Here is a 26,471-nt window from a genome sequence, read left to right on the forward strand (position 1 = left end):
GCTTAGTTAAGAGTCAAGTACAATTGCCTTTCTTTAATTTCAGCACTGTGATCAGAGACAAAATACATCTTTAAATAGGCAATTACTCTCATCATGAAATATAAATGCAAAATTAAATAATACAATAATCCTGAAGTTTATAATATCCATTATTGACAAGATAATAACTAAAATACCAGAGCATATAAAAACATTTTTCTGCAATGTAATAGCACATAATGAACATATACCTAAAATATTTCTAAATAAAAATTATCACTGAAAGCGTTATGTTCATAACTTGTACACAAATGGATGCTAACAAAAAATCCTACTTAAAATCAAAATAATTAAAAAGATTCTAAAAATAATTTTCAAATATAACATATGTAGAGAATATCTTTTCTTTTTTATAGCTGTAGAGTATTTCATTGTATAGATATGCCATAGTTCATTTAACCACTACTCTCCTGATAGACATCCACGAAAATATGCAAACATATTAATCAAAAAATATGTATTAGATGTGTATAGTAATGTTATATGGAAAACCACTCAAATGTCCACTAACAGAATTGATAAAAAAAATAGTTGTGATATGGTCAAGTGGAGCAATGAAAATGAACCAACCACAACTACATGCAACAATGTAGATGAATCTCAAGACATAATGCTGAGTAAAGGAAACCAGACATAAAAAAATTCTATTGTATAAATCTATACAATACAAAAACCATACATAATGTTCTTTTCTTTAACTGGGGGCTGGTTACATGGGTGTATTTGGTTTCTAGAAAATTCACTGAGCCATCTATTCTTAGTATGTGCACTTCTCTGTATATATAGCTTTAAAAAGGCAGTTTTACACATAAGTAAGTAGTATACAAAGGTAGTCAAAATCCTTGTCAAAGGAAATTTAGAAACTGACAAATATAAAATCTAAAGATGAAAACTAAGCATTCTTATACTGCTTATTTGAATATTCAAATTTTCAACTCAATAGCTGAGACAAATTCCTGGACTCTTTTAAACAGAAGAGCAAAAGCCACTCACCCTATGATCTTCTCCCACCTCCCAACCTCTAATACCATATTTTCAGAGGTATCTGGCCTTTCTGTGAGGAGCTGCTGCTGCTACTGCTGCTATAATAATAGAGCTAAAATAATCTCAGGACTGAATATTTGCCCTTATGTGAGAAAATAAAGGAACACAGAGGACAAGGCAGTATAAAGAATACATGTTTGCTGTCTTCCCTCTTGCCTTCAAATTTCATAAATTTTTATTTGTTAATTATGAAAGCTCATTACCTAATTTATAGGAATCTCTTGAAAACTTCCATTTTACTTGTCAATTAAGTTAAAGAAAATATAATTCTTTAATAACAGTATCATACAAACAAAATGAAATTTCATGATAATATGATAATAAACTAAACAATGTATCTCATTACCTCCCACTTAAATATTTTCCTTTATTTCTATATTGGAATCAATACATGATCTACAATACTGTTTTTGTCATATGGAAAAAATACTTTAAGAAATAAGTTAAAAGAGATAATCTAAAGATTACAGGGTTCATTTTCAATTTGTGTAATAAATATTTATTCAGTGCTTAACTATCTACCAGGCTCTGGGGATAAAGGAGTAAAATTAGCTAATTTCGTGGTAAATATAGCAGACTTAGCCCTTTCTTTCCTTCTCATTTCATTTACAAAGGAAACAAGACTATTTTAAATGAGTAACAATATTCAAATAATATTCAAAAATTAAAAACAATCTACATGATATACAGTTAAAGTCCCATCTACTCCTTTTTCCTCACCCATCCACACACAGGATTTAAATTTTACCTAACTTTCCAAATTTTATTTTTGCAAATATAAGCAAATATGAATATATATTTTTATTCCTTCCCCCTTTATGTAAAAAATAGTTTATTAAACACTGAACTTTGCCCTTTTTATTTATTTTATTTTATTTATTTGAGAGAGAGAGAGAGAAAGAGAGCATGAGTGGGGTGAGGGAAAGAGGGAGAAGCAGGTCCCCTTTGAGCAGGGAGCCCGATGCGGGGCTTGATCCCGGGACCCTGGGATTATGACCTGAAATGAAGGCAGACGCTTAACCGACTGAGCCACCCAGGCACCCCTGCCCTTTTATTTTTTTAAGATTTTATTTTTAAGTAATCTCTACACCCAACATGGGGCTTGAACTCACCACCCTGAGATCAGAAGTGGCACACTCTGACTGAGCCACCCAGGCACCCCGAACTTTGCTCTTTTAAAATAGCAATGTATGTTTCAAAACTTTCTAAATCTGCAAATAGAAAACATCCTTTTTTTTTTTCATAGCTGTAGAGTATTTTATTGTATAGATATGCTACAGTTCACTTAACCAGTACCCTACTGATAGACACTAGGGGTGTTTCCAATCTTTGGCTACCGCAAAAATGCTACAGCAAAAACTCCTATACACGCTATTACATGAGTACACAAGTACATCTGCAATAAATTTCTGGAATTGGTATGAAGACAAATGTGTAAATGCATTGGTCTTTTTCTAGAAATTGCCAATTTGTTTTCTATGGGGGTTGTATCATTTTGCACTTTCACTACAGATACATCTCAAATGTATCCTAGGAAAAGCTATTCATACTTTCTTTGGGACTCTAAGATATTTTGTTCATAAGGCAATTCTCAAAGACGTTCTCATTGCAAAAAAACTACATAAAGCTCTTTGTTTGTTTTACCCCCAATTGTACAGGTAAAATCTGTTCATGTAGTAAGTTTTAAAACAAAGGAATTTTCAAATTTTAACAAAAACCTCACTGACATAGGAAATCATCATATGCCTAATGTACTGCGATAGCAACTATTTATCTTTCCTCCCAATTATCTCCTGTGATCCAAAAACAAATATACTCTCCCACCCCAGGTTTTTTTTTTTTTTTTAATTCACATCCAGTAGTTTATAATTGGGTAAGCAGTCAAATGCATTTCACTTTGAAATGAATGTTTTCCTGAAGCACTAATGTTTTCATGAAACCAAATCTGTGTGACTTCTATATTGTCCTTGAAAAAGCTATCATTTCAAAGGTGGTTTAATTTTTATGACTACCATTTTCAAATGGCAGTGTCATCTAATACACTGTTTTTATTTCAATGCCTATCCTATCAAATATTTTATAATTAGAAAATGCCCACTTAAGTCCATTGGACTTCCCATTTGAAGGAATCCTTAAGCAACTCCAGTTTCAGTATCACTGTTTTATAAGAAAATGTGTGCATAATAATTTTTATTCCCCAAATAAGTATTCTCCTATTTCAGTATCACTGTTTTATAAGACAATTTGTGCATAATTTTTATTCCCCAAATAAGGACTGGTATATGCAATCTATGCTGCATCTCAATTGTTCAGAAATCAGCTGTCAGATAATCTCAGGCCTCTGAAACAAAGTGGCTAGCCTAGTTCATGAACACAAAGTAAATTTTAAAAAGCTGCCACACCTTCTGTGCCCTTAGTCAGTAGATGGAACAGATCCATACTTAAGCTCTCACCTAAACAATATATGTTATGCAAATGTTGATTTTAATATTAGAGTCAATATAACACACTGACAGCAAAAGACAAGAATTACATAACAAAAGTAAAACAAGACAAAACACAACAAACACCACACATTACAAGTAGCACCCGGACATAAAACTTATCAGTTTAGGACAATTTAGGAGAACAGTTCTACACAGCAAAAGCTTCTGAGGAAGTCACATAAATTCCATGAAGGGACTGATGTTCATAATGACAACTGTGGGCCATAAAAACAAACAAACAAGAAAAAAATGTTAAATTATACTCCCTTTGTTCTGTTTAAGAAAACAGAGGTTAAATTTTCTATTTCAGAAACATTTTGAAAAAATGTTCATACAAAACAAGTTTTGGCACATAAAAGGATAAGATTCAATTACCCACAAAATTAACAGATTAGAAATATACCATTTGTTAATAAGGCCTAATGAATGAGGAATCACTCAAAGTAAAATTCTCAAAGTTAGACTATACTATGGCTGTCTTTTAGAAGATGAACTATGATAAAGTGTGGTAACATTTTGGGGGCTTCAAACAGGGAATTCCCTGTCCTAAGCCAATTCTTGGTTGATAGTCAAAAGAATATCTGATAATTTTTGAAAGCTAGTCAGGCAAATTTTCCACTTAAATGGCTGGACACACTCAAGAAAATATCCTGATTTCACTTTTCACTTTGTTTTCTTTAAATTGTGACTGCCAAGTAGACAGGTTGATCTAGTTTCTAGCTCTGACTTGATAAATGACCTTGTCCAAGTGTCTCAATCTCTCTAGCCCTCCTTAGTTTCTTCATCAGTAAAGCGAAGGAGTTATACAGAGTATGACATGATAGTTAACAGAATGAATGTAGTAATAAAGTAAACCACAGAGTTACTACCTTAAGTCTTATAATCTATTTCTTCACTTTATCTATACATCTAACTATACATATACTATTTTGAAACTATCACAAACTATATGCCACTTTACGTTTAAGGCCTAGAGTAAAAGAAATTATAAAAATTTCAGAATCTTTTCCAATATTTAATATATGTTACTCTCAAGATATAACAAACTTCTCATGTACTCATTTAAATTAATTTAAAATACCATATAATCATGCACAAACAATGAATCATGGAACACTACATCTAAAACTAATGATGTAATGTATGGGGATTAACATAACAATAAAAACATTAAAAATAATAATAATAAATTAAAAAAAGGAAAAATAAAAATAAAATACCATATAATCAATTATCTTTAACCCGAAAATATATGACTTTTTCTACCTTACACAGATAAAAAAACATATGATATGTAAAAGAACATTCATGGCAATGTCATTTATAATAGCCAAACACTAGAAACAACCCAAATATCCACCAACAAGAGCATGAATGAATTCTGTCATAGTCATTCCCAAGGAATAATATATAATGATGAAAAGGCAAGAATATTACTTGCAACTACATAGATGATCTTCAAAACATAATGCTGAGTAAAGGAAGAAAGAATACATATGATTCCAGACAATGGCACTTACGGGCTGACCCATCCATGTCCCATGCTGCCTGATACCCCAGTGGGCACCCCACAGCCATGTCAGGATCATGGTGTAGCAGGCAAGCACCACTCTGAAGGAAAGCACGAAGGCAGTCACAGGCGCCAGTCCTCGGTCAGTATCCAATATGAGCTCTGGGCTTAGCCATACGGTCTGGACCTCAGCTCCACCACCCCCAGCCACCTTTCTGTCTCTGTGATCAAAGCTGCCACCTGCTAAGAACTGCTAGACAAGGCAATGGAGACCCTTCAGCTGACTGGAGTGCTAACACTGGTGCTAGAGAGGATGGGACCTCTACGGAGAGCAAGGCCTTCCTCTAGCTGTTGGAAGAAGACACATGCCTGATGGTGCTGGATTTGGGGAAAAGCTGGACCCCAGCAGGAATGCATGCTGTCATATGGCCCAGGCCGGGAGAACACCAAGCACAGAAAGGACATCACCCTCATCACCTTCCACATAGAAGCAAAACCCCTGGAACTTCTTTGGCAGCCTAACATCAAAGCCACATTCTATAAGCTCTACTCCATGAACTGTGAGGTTCTCAAGGACCTGGTCCAAAGAAAGTACCAGGGGGCTGTTCCAGTTGGACCTCCTTGTTGCTGCAAGGCCTGGGCCATATGTTGCTGGGAATTTCCTCCACCCTTCACCATGCAGTAGAAGGGGCTAAGCAGTGGCAGCGGCAGCAGCAACAGGGTGGCCTCCATCCCTACTGAGAAGGGGTTCTGAGCTTCTGCCCCTAGACTTGTTCTAAGAAACACAATGTGAGCACTGTGACAGTATCAGGTTTGGGGTCCTGCAAGCAGTACACACTAGATAACCCACCTGTTTCCCCCCAATGTTCTCTAACTGCATTTTGATAGGACCCATCCACCCCTAGTCTATACCCTTTCCTGAAGAATGCTGTCCCTTCGTAGCCATCTTTCCAGCCTCCCGCTTACCGTGAAAGGCCACAAGCCTCTCCCCAGGCATCTTAATTCCACCCTAACTGCTGCTACATCTAAATGCCTTAGAACTCCTCCTCTCCCTAAGCTCCCCAGTACACTGAAAAGAGTCCTCTCTGATTTTACATTGAGATCTCTAATTCTTTATACCCTTCTCTTACAAAATAACAAAAACATTTCCAATAAAAATATTAAATTGTTTACAAAAAAATACGTGATTCCATAAAGATTAAAGAGACAAAAAGTGAAAATATTGCTGAGAAATACACATAAAAATGATAAAAATTATATAGAGTTTATATAAATAATTACCATAAAAATCAAGACATTCGTTACTTTTAAAGAAAAGGAAGATTATATCAAGGGTTTCTGGGATGCCAGTAAAGATCTATGGTTACATGGATGCTTGTTTTATATTTATTCCTTTTACTATACATTATTTTTTTTTTAAGATTTTATTTATTTTTTGAGAGAGAGAGAGCACGAGCAGAGGGGAGGGCGAGAGGGAGAAACAGACTCCGCACTGAGTGGAGAGCACAATGCAGGGCTCGATCCTTAGGACTCTGGGATCATGACCTAGGCTGAAGGCACACACTTAACTGACTGAGCCACCCAGGCGCCCCTACATTTATGTTTCTATATGATGTTATGTTTTATAATAAGTTTAAAATGGTATGTTTTCTGAAATAATATATTTTTATAGAGAAGGAAAAGAGGGTTCCTCTTTTTTGCTAACAATTTATTTTCTTGTCTACGTTTCTAATTTTTATTGTAATATTTAATAATAAAGAAATAAGTTACTATGCCTAATTCTCCACAATCTTAATTAAGAGTCAATTTCACAGGCTTTCCCATGGCTACAAAAAAATATAAGAATAGCTACCTTATTAAATCTTTGCTTAGCTCAATGTTGTTTCTGTTACTTTTTCTTCTTTTCAACGAAATGTATGCTTACTTTCAAAAAAAATCTACATTATATCTAGGTAATAATTTTATACAGGCTGCACTCCAAAAAATACATTTTAGCTCATGAGAAAGAAGAAAAACACTCTTCTTAACTGTCACACATTTTCTAACAATTTTGGAAGCACCTGTGTATGCACACAATGTGAGGTTTCATAATAGGATGGACATAGACATGACACTTGAGGTCCAACCAACGTCACTCTGTAAATATTTTCACTGTGTGTACTAGAAAACATGATAGTTGGATTATAGTTTGAATATACAAAGCAAGTTACACTTAAAGTCCACTGTATAAAGTGTAGCATAGGGTGATCCATTAAAAATAGATCCAATAATGCCTAATTTAAATTATACTGGAGCTGTTTTAAATATTTTCTTTGGAAAAACAGAAGTACAGGAAATTAAATTACAAAAAAACAAAAAATAAAAATAATAAGCTGACTTCAGTTATAAACATTATATACATACAATTTAGGAAATCCCATCATCTACAAGCATCTTTCAATGTATGTTTGTTGTAACTTGTAGATACCACTACACAAGCAGACAATGAAATGTAGAAGCAAGACCATCAGCACCTTCATCATACTCCAGATATCACACAATCACAATGGTATCACCCATTACAATAATAAAGTTGTTTTTGTTGTGTACTGTTGTTTTTCTATGAATGCATCCTCTTTAGTGGATTCCGCTAACCAGTTATTTGCCCATCTATTAAGTGCCAACTTTAAAAAATTACACTGTGTCCAGCAGGGAGCAGCATTACAACATTCATAAGACTTAACATGAACATGAAACTGACAGAAGAAAAAGGGGGAAAAAAAAAAACCACTTACCATAGGTCTGTTCTACAATACATTCAATTTTTAGGGCAGATGCAAGGCTTCCAGAAAAAAACATCTAAAGCATGTCTCAAAGTATATATGGATAATCCACAAATTCAGGATTCCTAAAGCAGGAAATCAAAATTACATGAGGTAAAGGATTCCCTCAGCCATGTTGGTTGAATTAGTATACAATATGACTAAATGTCTCTTAGTTGTTAAGGTATATATTCCTCTTAGTGGGTCAATGGGATTTTGAATTCAGATATATGATAATACTTTGGATAAAACAATTAAAAATACCCCAGAATAGTAAAGTCCTTTATCCACCAGAAAATCTAAGCAGAAGAAAGTAAGTGGGTGACGTATCAATCAAACTAGAGAGAACGGTGGTCAAGGACTTAAAGGAGTTGATCAGCCAAATATATGCAGTTCTAATATATTAAACTCTAAACAATTTGCAAGTAACAGGATATAACGTCATTTCTACATGTCAACATGAATATCTGAAGTTAATTTTAACACTGAAAAGGCAGCAGAGAAGTAGTGTGTAATGCAGGTATGTTAAGACTGATTAGTCAAATACTTACTGAATACAAGTAACGCACATGATAATGCAGAAAAACTCTGTGATGAGTTAAAATGTGACAAATGAAAAACATACTATGTTTGATACTGTCTTGGATGTCAAAACCTGCCTCCCACTCAACTAAAATAGCTCCATGTCTGGTCTATGACTGAAAAAAAAATTTTTTTTCCAATTATAAAATGAACTTTCAGTTACAGAATAAGTAAGTCATGGGATATAATATACAGCATAGGGAACATAGTTAGGTAACTTTGGTGACAGATAACTACTTATCATTTCATAATGTATAAAAATAACAAATTACTACGATGTATACCTGAAACTAATAGGATACTGTATGTCAATTTTACTTCAAAATAAAGATTTATTTCCACTTTTATTTGAGATGTTAAACAGTTTGCTTCATATGTGTTTACATGCAACATTTCAGTGTCTACACTGAAAAATAAAATTTTGCCATTAAAAGATAACATGAATATTCATCTTTAAATATTCATGATTATATATAATTTACATAATACACATCATCACAAATCAATATATTATTAATATATGAATAATATATTTATTTAAAATTTAATGAATAATATGTAAAATGGTTCCTACTATTTTCTTCCAGCAAAATAATATGAAAAGCTTGACTTAAGTATATGATAGCAAGACTACAGTGATTCTCTAACAATTATCATTAATTTTAATGAAGTCAAAAGAAACTGATGTATTAATCTTCTACCCTTTAAGTTATTCATGGCATTATTTCTTATATTTTGCCCTGCTTAAAGTCTTTCTCTTATCCTATTTCTTGCTTTTGCTTTTGTACATTTCACTTTTTGTGATACTTATTTCTACCAGTCTATCTTCCCTCTCTTTTCTAATACATTTGTTTCAATCTCAATTTTTGTTTTATTCAAACTCCTCCCTTTATGACCCTACCATCTTTTTCTCTTTGTTAGGACCCTCAAAAGTGAGTTTTTTCTCCAACAGTCTGCTTAAATATACTCTTTACCCATTTACAGGCACTGTCCTTGCTCTTAACAATATAACTGATTGGAAACTCAATAAACTTATATTGTTGTTACTTGTAAAAATATTTTTTCCACTGAGTTATTTAAATATTTGAAGAACTCACTAAACATTTTGGATTCAATCTTGAAACTCAAAAATTTCAAGAAAATTTAACCTCGCACACTCAGTCCAATCAATTTGAGACCACCACTATTCTAATAAAGAGGTGATTTAGGATCTCACCACGTCAGTGTGAATAAATACTGAGTAACAAACTTTTTAAAGTCAACAGAACTTTAGTGCTTTTTATTCATGTGTGTCCATGCGCATATGCACACTATCCTCATTAAAAAGCAAAGATACATGAAATAAACCCTTCTAATAATATATTGTCAAGTCTGAAAAGAAGAGTGATTTCCCTATTTAGGATTCTCTAATATGAATATTAACATTAATGGTATTAGTATATTAAAAAATAATCTCAAAATATCACATACAAGTAATTTAAAAATTATGACTAGATTATAATGCATTTATAATATAATTATCTAAAAAGAGACTGTAGTGAGTTGGGTAATGTTCCTCCCTCCCCTTTAAATTCATGTCCACCAAGAATTTCAGAATGTGACTTTATTGGGATGTAGGGTTTCTGTAGATATAATTAAGGTAAAGATCAATATAAGATCATACTAGATTAGGGTAGGCCCTAAATCCAATGAGAATGTCCTTATAGGAGACAGAAAAGGACACATAGAGACACAGAGAAAAAGACAATGTGAAAATGGAGGCAGAGGTTGGAGTTATGCTGCCACAAGCCCAGGCACAACAGGAGCCACAAGAAGCTAGAAGAAGCAAGGAAGGATTCTCCCCTTGAGCCTTTGGAACAAACATGGCTCTACTGACACCTTGATTTTGAACTTCTGGTTTCCCAAACTGACCAAGTCAAAATTTCTGTTGTTTTAAGCCACCAAGTTTGTAGTAATTTGTTATGGAAATCCTAGGAAATCAATACAGATTTTGGTATTGGGAAGTGGAATGTTGCTCTGACACCTAAACATAAAAGAAAACTGAAGAGAGTGTTGGTAGATTGCCTTGAAGAGGCTGCTGGTAGAAACAGACATATTAAGGAGATTCTGGTAAAGGTTCAGAAGGTAGTGGACAGGATGGCAGAGAAAAACTATCATCTTAGAGAATACATATATTGTCAGGAGCAGAATGTTGTAGAAATATGAATGTTAAAGGGGCTTCTGGTAAAGTCTCAAGAAGGAAATGAGGGACAGGTTATTGGATGCCAGAGGCAAGGCAATCCTCATTATAAAGTAGCAGAAAACCTGGGCTGAAATGTGCTCTACCATTGAGAAGCAGTACTTGTAGGCAATGAATTTGTTTATTTAGCTGAAGAGATTTCCAAGCAAAGTGTTAAAGGTGTGTACTGGTTTCTCCTTGCTGCTTATAGTTAAATGCAAGAGAAAGAGATAAATTGAGAAAGGAACTGTTAAGCAAAAAATCAGCACCAGACAACTTGGACAATTCTCAGCCTCTCTAGACTGCGAAAGATGCTAACATCACAAATCACTAGGAAAATACAAATCAAAACCAAAATATCACTTCAAACTCAATAGGATGACTATTATCCAAAAAAACAGAAAACAAAAGTTTCCAAGCATAGAGAGAAACTGGAACCCCTGTGCATTGTTAATGAGAATGCAAAATGGATCAGCCACTGTGGAAAACACTTTGGCAGCTCCTCACAAAGTTAAACATAGATTTATCATATGATCCAGCAATTCCACTCCTGGATCCCAAATCCACTACTTCTACCTTTAGATAGGTATATATCTAAAAGAACTGATAGCACAGACTCTAACAGATATTTGTGCACCAATGTTCATTGCAGCATTACTCAACTAGTGTCTTATAAAAATGTATGGATCAGGGTTCCTGAATGGCTCAGTCGGTCGACAGTCCGACTCTTGGTTTCAGCTCAGGTCATGATCTCATGGGTGGTGAGACTGAGCTCCGTGGCAGACTCTGCTCAGTGTGGAGTATGCCTGGGATTCCTTCCCTCTTCCTCTCCCTTGCCCTCCGCCCCTCCCCTTGTTCTCGCTCTCTAAAATAAATAAATAAATCTTTAAGGAAGAAAATGTATGGATAAACAAAATGTGCTATATACGTACAATGAAATATTAATCAACCATAAAAATAAATGAAGTTTTGGTGCATGATATAAGATGGATGAACTCTGTTAGCTATCATATGTGATGATCATTTTCCGTCACTGAGCACTTGAATATATTCATTTCAGAGCTTATCAGTCGTTCAGTCATGATTCCCTAATTGAAGTAGTTATGTCAACCCTCTTAGGTGGCTCAAGGTTTTGAGCCCTTTCTTTTTTTTTAGTGCCATTCAGTGCCATTAGGTATATTTTGTTAGCAGTAGGCAAACGCTAACAAAGAACAAATATATGATTCCACTTATATGAGGTATCTAGACAGGCAAACTCATAGAGATAGGAAGTAGAATAAAAGTTACTAGAGGTCAGGCAATGGAGGAATGGGGAGCTATCGCTCAATGGGGAAACTGGGATGATGAAAAAGTTCTGAAAACAGAGTGGCAACGTTTATAAAACACTGTAAATATACCTAATGGCACTGAATCGTACACTTAGTAATAATTAAAACAGTAAATATTATCACAAAAAAAATTTGCCTTAAAAAAAAAAAAGAAAGGGCTCAAGACCTTGAGCCACCTAAGAGGGTTGATATAACTACTTCAATTAGGGAATCATGACTGAACTACTGATAAGCTCTAAAATGAATACATTCCAGTGCTCGGTGATGGAAAATGATCATCACATATGATAGTAATTCATTAATTCCATGTGAATTCATTTAGGAAATGTTAATAGAAAAAGGAAACATGATTTGCTTTATTTTTAAAACAGATTTAACCTCAGAATACCAGACTATAAATTTATTTTCAAATCTTTCATTATGAAGAATGATAAAATTATACAGGTATACCTCAGAGATATAGCAGGTTCAGTTCCAAACCACCACAATAAAGCATGTATCACAATAAGGTGACTCAAATTAATTTTTTGATTTTCCAGGGCATATAAAAGTTACATTTACGCTATACTGTAGTCTATTCAGTGTGCTTATGTTTTAAAAATGTACATACCTTAACTTAAAAATAGTTTATTGCCAAAAAATGCTAACCATCATCTGAGCTTTTGGTGAGTTGCAATCTCTTTGCTGGTGGAGGGTGCTGTCTCAGTGTTGACCGAGGTGCTGTTTGCTGAAGGCTGAGTGGCTATGGCAATTTCTTTAAGTAACACAATGAAGTCTGCCACATGGCTTGATTATTCCTTTCATGAATGATTTCTCTGTAGCATGCAATATCATTTGATGGCACTTTACCCAGAGTAGAACTTTCAAAATTAGAGTCAATCCTTTCAAACTCTGCCACTGCTTTATCAGCTAAGTTTATGCAACTTTCTAAATCCTATTGTCATTTCAACAATCTTCACAGCATCTTTACCAAGAGTAGATTCTGTCTCAAGAAACCACTTTCTTTGCTCATTCATAAGAAGCAACTCCTCATCCATTCATGTTTTATCATGACATTGCAGCAATTTGGTCATGTCTTCAGGCTCCACTTCTAATTCTAGTTCTCTTGCTATTTCCACATCTGTAGTTACTTCCTCCGCTGAAGATTTGAAACCCTCGAAGTCAACCATGAGGGTTGGAATCAACTTCTTCCAAACTCTTGTTAATGTGCACATTTTGACCTCTTCCCATGAATCAGGAATGTTCTTAATGGCATCTAGAATGGTGAATCCTTTCCAGAAGGCTTTCAATTTACTTTGCCCAGATCCATCAGAAGAATCACTATCACAGTTACAGCCTTATGAAATGTATTTCTTAAATAATAAGACTTGAAAGTTGAAATTACTCCTTGATCCATGGGCTGCAGAATGGATGCTGTGTTAGCAGGCATGAAAACATTAATCTCATTGCACATCTCCATAAGAGCTCTTGGGTGACCAGATATGTTGTCAATGAGCAGTAACACTTTGAAAGGAATCTTTTTTTTGTGGCAGTCTCAACTGTGAACCTAAAATATTCAATAAACTATGTTGTAAATAGATGTGCTGTCATCCAGGGTTTGTTGTTCCCTTTATAGAGCACAGTAAAATAGATTTAACATAATTCTTAAGGGCCTGGGATTTTCAGAATGATAAATAAGCATTGGCTTCAAGTCACCAGCTGCATTAGCCCCTAAAAGCTTAGAAGCTTTGAAGCCAGACACTGACTTCTTCTACCTATGAAAGTCCTAGATGGTATTTTCTTTCAATAGAAGGCTATTTTGTCTATGCCTACATTGAAAATCTATATTTTATCATGGCCACCATTGTTAATGATCTTAGCTAGATCTTCTGTAATACTTGCTGCTTCACCATGTACTTTTATGTTATAAAAACAGCTTCATTCTTCAAACCTCATGAACCAACCTCTGCTAGCTTCAAACTTTTCTTCTGACACTTCCTCATCTCCCTCAGCCTTCAGAGAACTGAAGAGAATTAGGGCCTTGCTCTGGAATAAACTTTGGCTTAAAAAATGTTGAGGTTATTTTAATCTTCTATCCAAACCACTAAGACTTTCTCCATGTCAGCAATGAGGCTGTTTCACGTTTTTGTCATTCATGTGTTCACTGGAGTAGCCTTTTTAATTTCCAAGAATTTTCCTTTGCATTCACAACTTGGCTAACTGTTTTGGCACAAGAGGCCTTTCAGCGTATCTCGGCTTTCAACATGCCTTCCTCACTAAGCTTAATCATATCTGGCTTTTGATTTAAAGTGAGAGATGTGGAACTCTTCCTTTCACTTGAACACTTACAGGCTACTGTCAGGTTATTAATTGGCCTAATTTCATGTCTCAGAGAATAGGGAGGCCCAAGGAGATGCAGAGAGATGGAAAATGACTGGGAGCAGGCAAAACACACACCACATTTATTGGTTAAATTCACTGTCCTATATGGGCACAGTTTGTGGTGTCCCAAAACAATTACAATAGTAACATCAAAGATCACTGATTACAGATCACCATAACAGTAATAATGAAAAAGGTTAAAATATTGTGAGAACTACCAAAATGTGACACAGAAACATGAAGTGAGCAAATGCTGTTGGGACTTTCTCAATGCTGGGCTGCCACAAACCTTCAATTTATAATAAATGCATTATCTGTGAAGTACAATAAAGCAAGGTAAAATAAAACAAGGTATGACTATAATACAAAATGACCTTTAACTTTTTTTTTAAACTTTCCATTTGGGGAATGAAAAAATATAGAAAGTAAAACTGTGACATTAAAATTCTAAAGATTTTTTTTTTTTTTGAGAGAGAGTGTGAAAGCAGGGTTGGGGGGGAGAGGGGGGGAGAGAGAAAATCTTAAGCAGGCTCCATGCCCAGCTTGGAGCACAATGCAGGCCTCAATCCCACAACCCCAGGATTATGATCTGAGCCGAAATCAAGAGTCAGACACTTAAGTGACTGAGCCACCCAGGTGCCCCAAGATTTTTTTTTCTTTAATCAATATCCATGTATTATCTTATAGTTGTGTAGATTACCAGCATAGACAGTCTTGATTGGGTTCTCTGCTCAGGTTATCACAAAAAAAACAAAAATCAGGATATCAGGCTGAGATCTTCTCTGGAGTCACTAGGGAGGAATCCACTACCAACCTTTTCTAGGCTGGTGGTAGAATCCTGTTCTTTACAGCTGAGAAATGGTCTAAAGTTCCCTCTTTGTATTTGCTGTCAACTGAGAGCATCTCTCATCTTAAGGTGTTCTGCATTCCTTTTCCCATGGTCCCTCCACCTTCAGACCCAGCATGTCACATTCTTCAAGTGTTTTGATTTTAACTTCCTCTTCTTTACCAGCTAGAGAATATTCTTTTTCTTTTTTTTTTTTCTTTTTTGTGAAAGGTATCATGATTAGCTCAGGCTCACATGGTCAGTCTCCCCATCTTTAGGTCAACTGTGCCATATGACAACATAATTGGGGAAGTGATATCTAATCATGTTCACATGTTCCAGGGCTTAGGGTGGGTCATTGTTGGGAAGCCATATTCAATAAAATTCTAAAGATTTTTAAAAGCAAATAGTTTTAAATTATTAAAGATCTTGTTTCAGTGCTAGACAATCCTAAAAAAGTTCTTTAACCTTAACTGAAATTAAAATTTCCATGCTCTGGAGAAACAAAGGGTCTAATTTCCCTTTCACCAGATAAACATTGGTCTTAGGAAACTCGGCATCATTCATCTCTGGGTTAAATAGTTGAACTCACTATCCCAGTTGTTTCATATCACATTTTCTCACCATCCTGGTCACTCTGAATAGCAAGGGAAACAGGCTTCATTTCTTATGCTAATATCCATAAATTGAATAAATAAAGGGCTATCTTTAGGAAGATACTGAGTTTGGATCCAGGTGCAACTAGTAAATAAGGGCATGGATTTTTATCATCAAACAGCTTAGCTCTGCTGTGAATCCTTGTTCTACCACTTATTAGCTATGTGACTATGATGACTAATTTTATGTGCCAACTTAACTAGGCCATGGGATACCAAGAAATTTGGTCAAACATTATTCTGGGTGTTCCTGTGAGGGTATTTATGGAATAGATTAACAGATCATTAGACCCAGTGCAGTAGATCGCCCTCCCTAATGTGAGTGTGCATCATCCAATCCATTGAAGGTCCGAATAGAATAAAAGGCTGATCCTCAGGCCAGTACAAGGGAGTGAAAAGCATCAACATACTAGACGCTTTGAAGAATTTTTATAAGATAGGACATATGAAATCATAATGATAGGTTAGGGTGGAAATGGCAGAGTTGAGTAGTTGTGAAAGAGGTGGTAAGGCCTACAAAATGTAAAATATTTATTATCTGGTCTCTGAAAAAGTATGCTGACCTCTGGCCAACCACACACACAGGAGAATGTTTCAGGGAAGATAGAGCACTTTAATTCTTGTGACTCCAAAGGGGTTGTGGGCTGAATCAACAGTTACGGAGGATAACCTACTAAAAAAAGGTAAAAACTGCCTGAGAGGAACTTGGGCTCCAAGTATGGCGGGTGGAAACATAGGATAGGATCCTCCTTAACTGGCTAATAGAGAAGGGCCTGGCCTATCTGCTTATCCACTCTAAGCAAAGCACACGAATAAGTAAATCATATCCACCTAAAAAACTCTCTATCAGTATCCTTTTCATTTAGGGTAAAGATTTGCTAGAGAAACAAAAAAGAAAAGCTACTCCAGTAATCTATATTATTTAACTGGTCATATATCAACATGAATGGACAACCAAGGATCACCAACATTTAAGGAAACCATAGGAATGAAAAAGGCCCATGATGAAAAATAATATAAGCAACTCTAGAGAAAACAGAGGTAATTCGAAGAGGTTAGAAAAAAGAATTCTATTTAACATCTTTGGAGAAACTGCGTAAGATATCGCCCCTATAAAACAAGATGTATATGAAAGAGTAGGATTAAAAGAGTAGAGTTTAAATAAATTTAAAATGGAAAGCTTGTCCACCACCACCACCTCCCCCCAAATATAGAAAAACTTGAAAAGCTGGAAAAGGTTGAAGAAATACAGAGTAATAACCCAGTGTGGGTAATGATCTCTCTAAAATAGTGCAGGAAAAGAGACTCCTCTCTTCCCTCCAAAACACACACACACACACACACACACACACACACACACACACACGGAAAAATAATGGAAAGGACCCAGACAATACAGAGTTGGAGAAAGAAAATATATATATTCCGAGACACATCTTTGATCTAGAGTAGAGACTGTCAAACTAGGGCCCATGAGCCAAATCCTGCCAGCACCATTTTAACAAATAAGGTTCTACTGTAACACAGAATGCTTATTTGTTTACATGCTGTCTGAGGCTGCTTTTGTAGTAACTACAACAGCGAAGTTAAATAGTTGCAACAGGGACCATATGTTCTGCAAAGCCTAAAATATTTACCATTTGGTCTTTTACAGAAAAAATTGTCAAATCTTGATCTAGAGCTATGCTGTCCAATAGAGTAGCAGCTGGCCAAATGTAGTGTTGAAATTTAAATAATAAAATTAAAAATTCAGTTCCTCAGTCATATCAGCCACACTGCAAGCATGCAATAGCTATATGTGTATAATGGTTATTGTGCTGGACGATGTAGATATACGACTTTTCCATCAATACAGGACATTCTACTGGACAGGGATTATTTGGAAATTACCATAACAGATTACTAGAACTGTATTTTAATTATTGCTTTAAAAAGTACTGTAGTGCAAAACAAAAAATAGGTAAGAGAAGCAGGAAGAAAGATAAAATTCAGAAAAAAACAGAAGTTAGTAATGTTGGAAATGGAAATAATTAATGCATAAATCTAAGATGTCATTCTATGAAAATAGCTTTAAAATAGGTTTTTTAAAAATAATGCTTCAAAGGTATTCAGAGAAGAACTGAGAGAAAAATCCAAAGATATAGCATTACAAATGAGTAAATATCATCATAGATATGGAAGAGATTACAAATGAATTCAATGTAGGAAATGCAATTAAATTAATGCTATCAAAATTAAAAATAATCAAAAAGAGTGTTTCCTAAGAAAATATAATTCAAAGAAAGAAAGAATAATTACACGGAACAAGAGTCACGAAGAAAAAGTTTTAAGAAGTAGTACAATAGATGGCTCCAATTTTGTTCTGAGTTAACAAGGAAAATGTTTGCTCGGATTTTTAATTTTCATCTTATACTGCAAGAAACTTCATATAAAGTATATAAAGTATAAACATACTTCACATCCAGACTCTTAAACTAGAAAACAGCAGTCCAAAATAATATATTTCCCTCTCTTAACACTATTCACTGTACCAAGAATTATATATTTCTTTACAGGGGAGCTTCACTAGTCTGTGTGACACTCCATGCAAAATCAGATGTAAAAAGCTTCAAATGGAATGGTTTTAAATATTTAGCCTTTCCCTGGACTTCCATAACTATTCATACTGAAAATGAACTGATCACATCTCACCAGTAATGTCCATGATAATCAGAACAACACACAGGCTTAGATTAACATAACATCTTTATGCTTATGAGAGTCCTCAAGTTGACACATGAAAGGAGCACCTGACACCAGTCAGTAGTTGTTCAATTCCTTTACTTGGGTTACACACAAAAATAAAGAATAGGCCCAGTTTAGGAGATATTCCAATACTGGGCCATTCTAGCTCTGGAATTTCTTTTTCTTTTACCACTAAAAATTTTTAGTGTTCTAGTGTTTACTACTAAAAATGTCTTATAGATACATTTACTTAACAAATCTCCTTGAACCAAAACATGTTTACCTTTTGACACATTTACCCTATTACACTGAAGACATGATTATACAATAGATTTTTATTATTTTTTTTTAAAGATTTTATTTATTTGAGAGAGAGTGAGAGAGAAAATGCATGAGCAGGAGGAGAGGCAGAGGGAGAAGCAGGCTCCCCGTGGAGCAGGGAGCCCGATGTGGGGCTCGATCCCAGGTCCCCGAAGGCAGACGCTTAACCTACTGAGCCACCCAGGCGCCCTTACAATAGATTTTTAAATTTTAATTTTAAACTCCCCAGTTTTCTGTTTATATTTAAACATCCACTAAAATTAGGATGAACGTATGTACTCATGTGCCCTGGACAGTCCCAGATTATACCTGCTTTCCTGGCATCCAATGTAATTAGTTATTTCAGCATTCTTAAAATGTCCTAAAAAATTCATGGGTCAGTGAAGAAATCAAAACAAAAAATAGAAAATATTTTGAAATAAATGTTGATGAAAATATAAAATGTTAAAAATTGTAGGACGTAGCTAGAGCAGTGTTTAGAGAAATTATACCCTTAACTATAAAACAGTATATTAGAAAAAGAAGAAAATCAATGAATTAAGCTTTTATCACAAAGGGGAAAAAACCAAAATCTCAGCCAATCAAAACTAGTGAGTGTAGAGGAAAAAAAATAATAAAGAGCAATAATTGACAAAATAAAAAGTAAACAGAAAATTTTAAAGCCAAATGTAGGGTTTTTAGAAAAAGAATAAAAATGAAAAATCCCTAGCAAACCTAACAATGAAAAAAAAGGAAAAGAAACACAAATAATATCAGTAATAACAGTCATTAAAAAGGTAGTAAAAGCTGCTTCTAGTATAGTGAAAGTAAGCTCATAACAAACTCTCCCATAGATAACAACCATAAACTCAAGATTATGTGAAGGCTCTACAGATTGCCAAAAGGTTTCTTATTTTTACTGATTTAGCTTGAGCACAGAGCAGTACAGGTAGTTAAAACAAAGAAACAAAAGTCATCCTTCTGAAGAACCTGAAAAATCACAAACTAAACAAAGGAATGGAGAGTCCAGAAAGTAATCTACTAATCAGTGTCACTTTATTTATTGAAAGTTATGATTCCATATAGCAATGAAAGGATTGTCTTTTCAATAAATGGTGGTAGGTCAATAGGCTATCTATATAGGAAAAACAAATATATCTTTACCCCTGCCTCACACCAATGGGAAAAAAAAAATCAATTCTGGCAGAATGCAGATTCAAATATTTAAAAGTAAACATCAGCGCTTTTAGAAGAAAACACTGAGATCATCTTTGGAATCTTGGAGTAGGCAAACTTAGCTATAAAGCAAAAAACTGATACATCAGAATATATTCTGACTAAATGTGAGAAAACTAAATATGAAAAGGTGGGCGCGTCTAGCTGGCTCAGTTGGTGGAGCATGTGACTCTTGATCTTGGGGCTGTAAGTTTGAGCCCCATGTTGAGTGTAGAGATCACTTAAAAAAATTATTAAAAAGAATATGAAAGGGCAAGTCACAGCCTAAGAAAAGATATTTGTAATGTATTTATTCCAAAATGGACTTTTACCCAAAATATAAAAAGAACTCCTAAACATCTAGAAAATCCAACAATCCAACTTTTAAAAAAATTAGCTAAGACACAGACTCCTCACATAAGAGGTTTATCTAAATGGCCAATAGCATATGAACAAGTACTCTTGAGTACTTGTTCTCATTACTCATAATTACTCATTAAAAAGAGAGAGAATCTTTAGCTTAACTCACTGATTAATGAGTAAAAATCACTCCAAATCCAAATGACAATGTCATACCACAACCCTTCAGAAAGGCTAAAGAAGAAAATATTAACTGTTGGTAAGGATGACAGGCAACTGAAATTCTCAAACATTCCTGGGAAGAGTGTAAATTGGTACAACCACGTTAGAAAGATATTTGGCCACAAATAGTAAACTAGCCAAATCCCTTTCAAAGCAGAATGGATAATGAATTGTGATACATTTACACAGTACTATAAAGCAATAAATAATCCACATCTGTACAAATTAATACCAATCATTTCATAAATATAATGAGCAAAAGAAGTCAAACACAAGAGTAAACAGTGTATGGCTTCATCTACATAAAGTACAGAAACAGGTAAAGCACATCAGGACTTTGGTTTCTTTTTGAGTGTACTAAAAGGAAGCAAAATGAGATTACATGGGGTCCAAGAACTCCCTCTGTACAGGCATGACCCTGACATTTATTCATTCAATCATGCTGCCAGAACACCATCAGACCCTACAGTAAGCCTTCACAATATCTTTGTTAATATGGTTCACCTGCATAGTCACAATAGTTATACAGACCCTACATCTCAGAAAGCCACTGAAAGACCAACTGGAGAGGTGCCCATTTCAGTCATGAGATGCTGATTGCTTACCATGACCAACATGTTTTTTGGTATACCTTAAGTGGGTTGCTGCAGTCTTTCAATCGTATTTGAAGACTTCTCAGAATACCAACTTGTTGGAACCGTTATGAAAATTGTCCCACTATGTGGCAATAAGGGTCATATACATGTTGTCTATGGAATCCTCAGACTGAAATTTTATACAGCTAATTTCATATTAAAGCAGTTTTAGAGTTACAATAAAATTGAGAGAAAGATACAGAAATTTACCATATACTCCTGACTCCACAAACGTATAGCCCCCCCATTATCAATGTCACTCACCAGAACAACACATTTTTTACCAACGATGAACCTACATTGACACATCATAATCACCCAAAGTCCACAGGTGACATTAGGATTCACTTTTGGTGCTGTACATTCTATGGGTTTGGACAAAAGTATAATGACATATCCATCATACAGAACATTTTCACTGCCCTAAAAATCCTCTGTGCTCTGCTTATTCATCTCTCCCCTCAACCACCTCTGGCAACCATTGATCTTTTCATTGTCTCCACAGTTTTGACTTTTCCTGAATTCCATAGAGTTGGAATCAGTATGTAGCTTTTTCTAATTGATTTCTTTCAGTCAGTAATTTGCATTTCAGGTTCCTCCATGTCTTTTCATAGCTTGATAGCTCATTTGTTTTTAGCACTGAATAATATTCCATTGTCTGCATATACCACACTTTATTTATCCATTCGCTTACTGAGGGACATCTTGGTTGCTTCCAAGTTTTGGTAATTATGAATAAAGTTGCAATACACATCCATGTGCAAGTCTTTATGTGGATGTTTTCAACTTCTTTGGGTAAATGTATAAGAGCATGACTGCTGGAGGATATGGTAAGAGCATGTTTAGTTTTGTCAGAAATCTCCAAACTGTCTTCCCAAGTGGCTGTACCATTTTGCATTTTCATCAGCAATGTATGAAAGTTCCTGTTCTTCCACATCCTCATCAGCATTTGGTGTTGTCAGTGCTTCACTGGCCACTCTAGTAGGTGTGCAGCAGTATCTCAATGTTGTTTAAATTTGCATTTCTCTGATGACATATGATGTGAAGCATCCTTTCATTTGCTTTTTGCTATCTGTATGTCTTCTTTGATCAAATATCTGTTAAGGTCTTTGGCCCATTTTTAAATCAGGCTGTTTATTGTTGAGTTTTAAAGAGTTCTTTGTATATTCCGGATAACAATATTTTATCAGCTTATAACATTTGCAAAAATTTTCTCCCAGTATGTGGCTTTTCTTCTCATTCTCTTGACATTGACAAGGTCTCTTGACAATGACAAGGTCTCTTGACCCTCACAGAGCAAGGGTTTTTAATTTTAATGAAGTCAAGCTAATCAATTATTTCTTTCATGGATCATATCTTTGGTATTGTATCTAAAAAAGCATCAGATACCCAAGGTTCTCTAGGTTTTCTCCTATGTGATCTTCTAGGAGTTTTACAGTTTTGCATTTTATGTTTAGATACGTGGTCCACTAGAGTTAATTTCTGTGAAGGACGTAAGGTCTATGCCTAGATTCTCTCTCTTTTTTTTCTTTGCCATGTGTATGTTGTTCCAGCACCATTTGCTGAAAAGACTGTCTTTGCTTCATTGTGTTGTCTTCGCTCATTTGTCAAAGATCAGTAGATTATGTGAGTCTATTTCTGGGTACTCTATTATGTTCCACTGATCTATTTGTCTATTCTTTTACCAATACCACACTGTCTTAATTACTGTGGCTTTAAGTAAGTCTTGAAGTCAGGTAGTTTCAGTTCTCCAACTTTGTTCTTCTCCTTCAATATTGTGTCTGCTATTCTGGGTCTTTTGCCTCTCCATATAAACTTCAAAATCAGCTTGTCAATATTCATAAAATAGCTTCCTGGGATTTTGATTGGGATGGCATTTCAATCTATCGATCAATTTGGGAAGACTGACATCTTGATACTGAGTCTCCTATCCATAAACATGGAATATCTTTCCATTTATTTAGTTTGTCTTTGATTATGTTCATCAGAATTTTGTATTTTGTATTTTTCCTCATATAGATCTTGTACATATCTTTTTTTAGATTTATGCCTAAATATTTAATTTTTTTGGATACTAATGTAAATGACATTGTGTTTTTAATTTCCAATTCCACTCATTCGTTGTTGATACATAGGAGCTGATTTCTTTTTTTCTTTTTTTTTTTGAGAGAGAGAGGGAGCAAGTGTGCACACGTGTGGGGCAGGAGGGGCAAAGGGAGAGGGAAGAGAATCTTAAGCTCCATGCTAGACATGGAGCCTGACACAAGGCTCAATCTCACAATCCTGAGATCATGACCTGAGCCAAAATCAAGAGTCAGGCACTCAACCAGCTGAGCCACCCAGGTGCCCTGGAGCTGATTTCATCTTGATAGCAAGGAGAGATGGCTTTACTGAGAATGTGTAGGTTGAAGTGAGATCTGAAGGATAAGCAGAAGCTAACTAGCGGCCTTTTGGAGGAAGAGAACATGAGAGAATAAGTAAATGCTAGAGTACAGGAGAATGAATAAATGCTAGAGTGCAGAGAGGAAATTTACAGAGTGATGTGGCTAGAGAGGCAAATGGAGGGAACCACATGCAAGTGCTTACTAAGTACTGTTTTTATATTATCAGACCTCTATTTTGAAAGGATTAGGATGGCTCTTGAATGAAGAATATACTGCAGGTGAACTAAGATGAGGGCTACAGTCTCAGAATGGATTAGAAAGCTATTAAGAAGTAAACTCCATAGGTCTTGGTAATGTAACGGACATGGAAGAATGATGCTTGAGAGAGGACCTGAGGGTAGTGAGGTTCCTTGTCTTAGGCAACTAATTCTGAAAATGGTCCTATCATTTATTGAGATACAAAACACAAGAGGAAGTTCAGTCTGCGGCATTATGAGTTTGAAGCCCCACTAAGAATTTCAAGAAACTGGTAAAGTAAATATCTGAATTTATAATTCTGGAGGTCAGAGAAGTGACCTGGACTATACATGTTCGTCATTGATATATAAATGGTAACTGAGGTCCTCGGACTGGATAAAAGTAAGGATATGGACTAAAAAGAGAAAATGGTCTTAAGGACTCCACAATTTAATGGCAGAAAGGAGGGAAAAGAGCTTATTTTCATTTACACCGTTTAGCCATTGAATTGTCCCCCCAGCCTTTCAAATACTGATCCTTCTCCTGTGCTATGATTGGCATTCCTTCTATCTCATTTAGGTCCTTTTCTTTAACAATTGTCTAGAATTATTTTCCAGTGCCTTGTTTTCTCTCTTTAACAACAAAACTCCTCCCTTAAGCGTTTTTCATCTCTCTCTATCCCCTTTCATAGCAAAGCTTTCTAAAATGTAAAGTGGTCTACTTTTATGGAATATTCAACTTCACTTGCCATTCAATTCTAAATACAATTATTTGACTTTTCAGTTTACTACTCCATCAAATATTCCTTTAACAAAGCCTGCGAAACAGTATTACTAAATAAAATAAACACTTTCCAATTCTTATTTTACTTTCTTTCTCTCTGCCAAGGTTTTAAATGTTATGTTCCCCAAAGTTTATTCTTGGTCCTTTTTTCTTCTCATTTTAAAGTATACATTTCCTTGGTGAGTTTATCCATCCCTTGGGGTAAACTCCCATCATGTGCTAATTAATTTCAAATCTGTACGTTTCATCTAGAGATCCCTCTCTCACGTAGCCCAGTATTATTGGACATCTCTACTTGGATGCTCCTAGGGTACCTCCAATTAAACATATTCAAAACAGATTTCAAAAACTCATTTTATGATCTCCCATTCCCTAAAACAACCAACACCATAACTACAAAATTTTGCTGTTTTCCTTTATTCTTTATCCTCTGCCATCCACAAACCTGCTCAGAAATCTGTTAGTCATCTCTGATTCCTCCTGTCAACTTTCCTTGGTCACATCAATTCTACTCCTCATAGTAATCTCTTAATTCATTCCATGCTTTTTATCCCAACCACAGTCAGCCAATCCATTCTCTTCTGGTATACTCTCAGCCAAAACCTAACAATCAAATATGACCATTATGTTGTTGCTTTATTTAAAATTTTTCAATAATTTCCCATTTCCTATTATTTTTACAAAAAAACAAGAGCCGCAACCTTAAAAAAAAAAATCAATTAGACCTTTGTCTAACTTCTCCAGTCTCTTCTTAGCACGATGTGTAAATCATGAGAACTACTTGCACAGAAGCAGTGAGACAGATTTGAAGGAATAGTCTCCTGTTCTCTGTAACGGCTTTCACGGTCTATTATGCCCTCATCTTTTACACTTCCTTCATCACACAGGTTAAACTTCCCCCTCAGGAGAAGCTTCCCAAGGCTCCTCTCCTTTCTCTCAGTCCAAGTTAGGTATTCTGCATTTGTCCTCCATAGCACTTATAATATACTTTATTATCCTATTTACCCACCTACCTCCCCCAACTATGAACTCAAGGAAAAACGAGACTAAGTATTCTTTCTCCTATAACCTGAATGCTTAGCATACTCCCTGGGATTTAGTATGTGCTCAATAAATAATTGTTAATTATTAAGTTGTTTTTAATCATTATTAACACCACACCTAAACATACCCTTTCCACAAATACCTCATTTATTCCAATGTTTTATATTCAACTCTACATACTCATAAATCCAAATATTTGGCATTATTTGCTTTGAAGGCAAAAGTTTTGTCTTTGTAAAAAAATTAAGACAGATTAAATAAATTTATTCTATGATGTTATACGAAAGATACATCTTCATTTCAAGAATGCCTTGTTGTGCATATATGGCATGCTTTCTGAATTATAAAGTTGAAAAAAAATTTTTCAGTTCTAGTAATATCATAAACAAAGCATCATACCACCACTTTTAGAAAACTAAAGGATGAAGTAAATGGAGAGGAAACAAGGGAATATGTAGTAAAAAAGCCTATAAAAGTTCATTATTATTTCAAATTTTTCCAAGCAGCAAAAATATCCAAGAAGTTTCCATTTGAAATTAGACTGTTTTGTCCCTTTTTGTTTTGATCTTCTCAGCACTTATATACTACAGGAAAAAATTAGCACATACTGTCCAATGTGTTCACTTTAAGCTCTATGCTATTTTCTATGTGTTAATCTTATCTCCCCCAAATGAGAACATTTTTACTTTATAGGCCTAAAGTGACACATTAGGTCT

General features: G+C 35.0%; 1 protein-coding gene and 1 pseudogene across 6 annotated transcripts in view; one reads left to right on the forward strand and one right to left on the reverse strand.

Moving 5' to 3' along the window:
- Positions 1-26,471, reverse strand: part of IMMP1L (inner mitochondrial membrane peptidase subunit 1) — an 80,277-nt gene that overhangs the window by 52,492 nt on the left and 1,314 nt on the right. For 4 of the 6 annotated variants that reach the window (XM_032413871.1, XM_032413870.1, XM_032413868.1 and 1 more), the window contains exon 2: positions 7,854-7,966. The exons of the other annotated variants lie outside the window; for them this stretch is intronic. The gene's annotated coding sequence lies outside the window, so the exon portion shown is untranslated. The remainder of the gene's footprint in view (positions 1-7,853; positions 7,967-26,471) is intronic. 6 annotated transcript variants of the gene reach the window in all.
- Positions 2,428-6,231, forward strand: LOC116638611 (annotated as a pseudogene).

Source organism: Phoca vitulina, unplaced genomic scaffold (genome assembly GCF_004348235.1).
Source record: "Phoca vitulina isolate PV1807 unplaced genomic scaffold, GSC_HSeal_1.0 scaffold16, whole genome shotgun sequence".
In the NCBI taxonomy this organism is placed as follows: Eukaryota; Metazoa; Chordata; class Mammalia; order Carnivora; family Phocidae; genus Phoca; species Phoca vitulina.